The sequence below is a fragment of the Chiloscyllium punctatum genome, chromosome 33 (genome assembly GCF_047496795.1).
Source record: "Chiloscyllium punctatum isolate Juve2018m chromosome 33, sChiPun1.3, whole genome shotgun sequence".
Lineage (NCBI taxonomy): Eukaryota > Metazoa > Chordata > Chondrichthyes > Orectolobiformes > Hemiscylliidae > Chiloscyllium > Chiloscyllium punctatum.
The window spans coordinates 7,331,256-7,337,645 of NC_092771.1; positions in this window are offsets into that span (position 1 = coordinate 7,331,256).

A 6,390-nucleotide genomic window follows, 5' to 3' on the forward strand; every position below is an offset into this window, starting at 1 on the left:
AACTCACGTAAAAGTGCTTATTACATTTGAATGCATCTCTTTCTATAGAATGACGGCTAGATTATATGTGTCATTTCTAAAGGCATGAATTATCCTGTTTCCTAGCGTTCAGAGTGTATTTCTCTGTGTGAGTTTATGCTCAATTTCCTGATGTAAATTTGATCTATTTGATTGCTCATGGGTATAATGGTGCCACTATTTGCCTGGATGCCCAGGTGCCTATTAGCTCCATCCTTCCTTTTGAAGGAACAGGCATTTCAATTACACAAATAATGGTATTTTTAATCGCAGTGTTTCGCTTACACTAAATTCATTCCATTCTTGGGCTGCTCTTGCAACCCATGAATTATCAAACGGCCAAAGAGTAAATGGCATCATTCTCTGCTAATTATAAGCTCTCATGAATAGAACTCCGCTAGGTGTGTGATCTTTTGACAGCTGGATGGTAAGGATCAAGAACTGGCACAGTGTGCCAGAAACCATTACATTTTCAGACTGCATCTTACATTAATATTCCCAGTTAGGTGATTGCAAATTAAAGTTTAATATGTTTTGCAGAAGTTTTAGAAAAATGTCTTTTCTTCTGATTCTGTCATGTATCTGTCTCTTTGACACCACCTTCTTTTGTCATTGTCTGTACATTTTCTTCTGCAAGTGTGTGCTTCCCTTTGGGGGGGGGCGGTTTCACACTCTCTCTGATGGTTGATGTCTCTGTCTAACTCTGGACCTGTCAAAGAGTTTCTGAGGGTGAATTTTGAACTGCTGATTGTCCCACTTGAGAACTGTCCAGCAGTTGAAAATGGCAGAGAAACATTAATCCTCCCTCAGACATCAAACAGCTGCATGATGTAGTTTTGAAGTGAACCAATAAATGGGCACCCAACCTTCCTAACGGGAGTAGGAAAGAGCCCTGTCTCATCTAAAAGTAAGATGTTCCAAACACCATTGGCAGTGTGCAGTGGTGGAGCATGTGCCACATAAACGCTGGCCACTAGCACCAGCACTAAGCAGCCAAACTGTAGTCTTTAAAGAGGCTGCTGGATGTCACTCCAAAACCAATGTGGAACTAGCTCGTGGTATTTTTCTGGGGCTAGAAATACACCTGTTATCATGCAGCTCGGTTTTGCCACTGGATTAGTTGGAGTTCCTCCTCAAGGGATGGACTTTAATGCGTATTGAGTATGGAACAGCCTATAAATACTGTGACAAGAGTAGGTCTCATTTATATCTTTCCCCTCTCATCCTAAACCAATGCCCTCTAGTTCTGGACTCCCCCACCCTGAGTGGTAAAGACCTTGTCTATTTATCCTATCCATGCCCCTCATAATTTTGTAAACCTCTATAAGGTCACCCCTCAGCCTCTGATGCTCCAGGGAAAACAGCCCCAGCCCATTCAGCCTCTCCCTCTAACTCAAATTCTCCAACACTGGCAACATTGTTGTAAATCTTTTCTGAACCCTTTCAAGTTTCACAGCATCTTCTAGATAGGAAGGAGACCAGAATTGCACAAATATTCCAAGTCAGGAGTGGGATAGAATACTCCTCACTTGCCTGGATGGGGGCAGCTCCAGCAAAACTCAAGAAGCTCGACACCATCCAGGACAAAGCAGCCACTTGATTGGCACCACATCCACAAACTCCCTCCAACACCCAAGCTCAGTAGCAGCAGTGTGTACCATCCACAAGATGCCCTGCAAGTGACCATGGTTCCTAGGACAGTACCTTCCAAACCTATGACCTCTTCCATCTAGAAAGAAAAGGACAGGAGATACATTGTAACACCACCATGTACAAGTTCCCTCCATGTCACTCACTACGCTGACTTGGAAATATATCACCATTTGCCACTACGTCAAATTGTGGAGTGCCCTTCCTAACAGCACTGTGTGCTCCTGCACCACAAGGACTGCAGCATTTTTAAGAGTGAAGCTCACCATCACCTTCTCCGGGGAAGTTAATAAATCCTGGCCTAGCCAGTGATGTTTACATCCCTTCACAAAACAAAAAAAAAGGTACAATTTATAAAGGGACACAAGATCAAAAAGACCTAGAGGTGTATGCACACAAAGCATTCAGGGGCATGTTAAATAGATTGTTATAAAATCATAATGTAATCCTTTGCTTTGTTACTGTTGAGTATAAAAGCAAGGAGGTCACACTCCACCTTTAGCAAATATCAGTTAGGTCTCTCATGGAGTAATTGTGTTTGATTCTTGTACGTCACATACTAAGGAGGACATCAGAGTTTTAAGGAGAGTTCAGTGGAAGTTTACAAACCTGTCACCAGGGAAGACAGACCTTAGTTACGTGGAGTGTTATGGCTCACCGGGGTAACACGCTGGAAAGCAGACACCACTATGTCTGGAGTTTCATAGGGTTAAAAATCCTGTCAAAGTACGTAAAGTTCTCAATTTACCTGTAGATTCAAGTTAACAGAAAACACTAACACTAACTAACTGTGTTTCTAAGCTTACTAGAGTTACAGTAATTAGAAATAACTAGGTTCTAACCAGAGGTGAGCAACTACAAACAGCTGGTGTATATCTTTTCTAGTTAAAGCTCTGACCCCTTTCTAAAACACCTCTACACAGGCAGAGACAACCAGGTAAATAAAAGTTGGTCTTAGGTTTGGAGGGAAAAATAAAATCCTTGGGGAAACGGCAGTTCAATGGCACCTATCCTCTGGAATCAGTGGAGGGTTTCTGTAATCTCTCGAGTCCTTCACTTTGCTGATCCTTTCCTTCAGGATCTTTCATTCCCTTCGTGAGCACAAATTGAACGGAGATAGCCTTCAGGCAGGGGGTATTGACACAGTACATAAAAGCAGCCTCTGATATCAATCCAGGGGCTTGACCACCATCATTCAACGGCTTAGGGTGGTCAGGGTGAGGATCCTCTGCTCTTCATTGGCACCTCACTACACATCCTCACATTTCTACCCGAGTATGGACCGTGTCCTCCTGGATTGAGTGAGATGAGGGAGAATGGCACAGCTCTTGGTGCTGGTGTAGATGGGTTAAAGGTGGCAAAGTGTCCCAGATGAGTAAGTTGGCAGCACAGAGGGCATGCAGGGTCAGTAATGGGGGTGTATTGGGCTGGGGGAGAGAGAGTAGAGGTGACAGTTGTAGAGCATGTGCTGTGGACGGAGGTGGGTGCAGTCACTGAGAGACAGTGAGTGTAAGGAAACAGAGAGAAGAGTCTAGCGGAGAAGGTCTTTGAACTTCTTCCTGCAGACAGCTAAGACCACACTGAGCAGGCTGGTAGGGACTGGGGGCATAGCCTCCTCTGGCCATCCTGGGGAGGGTGAACATGAGAGTCCTCCATATCACCCCCTCCTGCAGCACCTCCAAGTCCCCGGTTACAGAGCAGGAGCAGAATTCCCCTTCTTTGCCTTGTTTGGGTAAAATGCAACAAACCATGGATGGACTGATTGTGTTTCTGGTAATGTGCAGAACATCTCACAGCTGACACAGAGCCAAGGATCCCAAGCAGGAGGAACTAGCTTTGCAAAAGAGAGACCCTGTAAGGAGTGTAGTTAGGGAGCGAGGGAATCTTTGGGATGATCATGTGAGAAGCCACGAAACCCAACAAAAAATGCAATTTAACTGACATCTGGTGAGATTCGGCCTAAAACAAAGAGGATCTCTTCTGAGGTAGGTTCAATCTAACCTGTACTAACCTTTCTGCACAATGAACCTGGGTGCTCCATGGCGAGAGAAGGGGATAATCGATCAGGTTTCTTACAACTCACCGATGCACATGAATGTTGCTGGGAAAGTCCACGTTGTGGGGATATTGGATTCAAACAGGATTGAATTGAGTTCTGCTGGTCTCTGTGGTTAAATAGCCTCCTTAGCCCATTATACAGTCCTACATGTGAAGTTTGGTGATGGGGATAAGGTACAATACCCACTGATGCCACAAGCTTTCAGAAGAAGAGGGAAGAAAAACTGAAGGAAGTAAAGATTTTGTGCGACAAAAGCAATTTGTGTGAGGATTAAGTGAGGATATCCTCAGACGCTCCTCTCTCTTCGGGCTGAGCTTTATACCATATGGTAACGACAGACACTGCTCTCTGGCTGAGTAATTACTTTGTTGAAGTTATTCACTTTTTCTCCGTCTCTCTTTCAAAGTGGATTTAGCTTATTACAGACTTACATTCAGATCAGGCTGCCGTGTTACAGAAAGCCAGGCAGCAATGAATAGCTCCTTAGCAAAACGTTGGTCTTGTCCTTTTGTTTGTTCACAAATAGATTTGTGCAGAATGAGTTTGTGTGAGGTAGCACCAGGCACCCTCATTCAAAGATGGTTTTCACCCAATTGGTTCCACTGCTCAGCTGAAACGGCAGGTTTCGACAAGGGGAGCACAGAGTTTCCTAAAGGTGCTGATTCCTGCTCAGCCGCCACGTGTCTGAGTTTCACAAAAACATTATTCAGTCATCCTACATTTCCATCCTTTTATAGTATGTGTATGGTGCTGCCTCAGCCATCACTTATATCTCAACCGTAGTTCCGTTTTGGAGCACTGCGTGCAATTCTGGTCTCCCAGGAAGAATCCAGCAGATAGGAAGAAGGTGCAAAACTTGCAAGGGTTCAGAAAAGATTGACAAGGATGTTGCCAGGGTTGGAGGATTTGAGCTATAGGGAGAGGCTGGGGTTGTTTTCCCTGGAGTGTCAGAGGCTGAGGGTTGACCTTATAGAGGTTTATAAAATCACGAGAGGCATGGATAGGGTAAATAGACATCCTGGAGTGGAGAAGTCCAGAACTAGAGGGCATAGGTTTAAGGTGAGGGGGAAAGATATAAAAGAGACCTAAAGGGAAACTTGATCACACAGAGGGTGCTACGTGTATGGAATGAGCTGCCAGAGGATGTGGTGGAGGCTGGTACAATTACACATTTTAAAAGCATCTGGATGAGTACATGAATAGGAAATATTTAGAGGGCTATGGGCCAGGTGCTGGCAAACGGGACTAGATTAGGTTTGGATATGTGGTTGGCGTGGACGAGTTACAGCGATGAGTCTGTTTCTGTGCTGTATGTCTTGATGACACTCATGAAGGTGTTGTGAGACACCTTGTTGTAGAACAGTTGTAGTCCATGTGGAGTTCCAGACTTTTGACTCTGCAACGCTGAAGGTGATTGTTTTACATGGTTAAGGAATAAAACTAAGGAGTGCCTGAAGCACAACTAACAATGACAATGTCAGAGAGACTGAGGAGAAGAACAGCTCAGAAGATTGGAGGAGTAGGGGGTCTCTGTCATACTAATGTAACTTGTCCATCTTTGCTATTGTACAGGAGGTGACATCTTGTTTAAGACAATAGCAGCTTCTTGTTAGATTGTGGAGTATATTTCCCCTCCCACACTGGCCCAGGCAGTATGTCACGGTCCCCAGCAGGAAAGTGGTGACAGTAAATCCAGCAGATAGCTCACATGGAATGATAAGCAGTGGTGAGGATTTATCTGACAGCCATCATTGAGTGTTGAAGATTGTTGGAGAGAAGCAGAGCTACATAAAGAGAAAAACAGGAATATTTCAAGCTGCTAAAAACCATAGCATTGCATAAAAAGGGATAAAAAATGCAGAAAGCACTGGAAAGATACAATTTGAGTAAATTCTTCCCCGAGTTACTGGTTGAGATGGAAGCCAATATCAAACAAAACGAGCAGTTTGTCCACTTGCAATGACAAATTATGAAATATCATCAGATTCAATTAATAGGCCAAGGTAATAATTATCAAGTTATACTTTTGAGGAGAGACTGTTACAAACTACATTCCACTCTCAATCTCTGGAAAGCTCAGAAAAAAATACACTGCAGAAATTTTGAAACCCTCGAGGGTACACTTGGAACCGAAATGGAAATTGGTCTGTTGTCGTGGGTGGTATTGTTTCCAGTCCTGTTTCTGAGAGGTTGGTTATTGGGGTCTAAACTGCTCTGTTTGTTAAAGGAGTTCCGGATTGGATGCTAGGTCTCCAGGAATTCCCGTGCATGTCTTTGTTGGATGGATGTACTGTCCCAGTCAAACTGGTATCCCTCTTCATCTGTGTGTATGGATACTAGTGATAGTTGGTCACATCTTTTGGTGGCTAATTGGTACTCGTATCCTGGTGGCTAGTTTCCTGCCTGTCCGTCCAATGTAATGATTGTTGTGGTCCTTGCAGGGTATTTTTTGTTTTTGATGCTGGTTCTCCTGGTTGCGGGTACAAGGTCCTTTAAATTCATCAGGAGCTGCTTCAGTGTGGTGCTGGGATTGCGGGCTACCATGGTGGATAGGCTATGAGACCCGGGCACCATGTACCAGAGGAGCTGAGACCCAGGCACCATGTACAAGAGGAGCTCAGACTCGGGCACCCTGTACCAGAGGAGCTCAGACTCGGGCACCG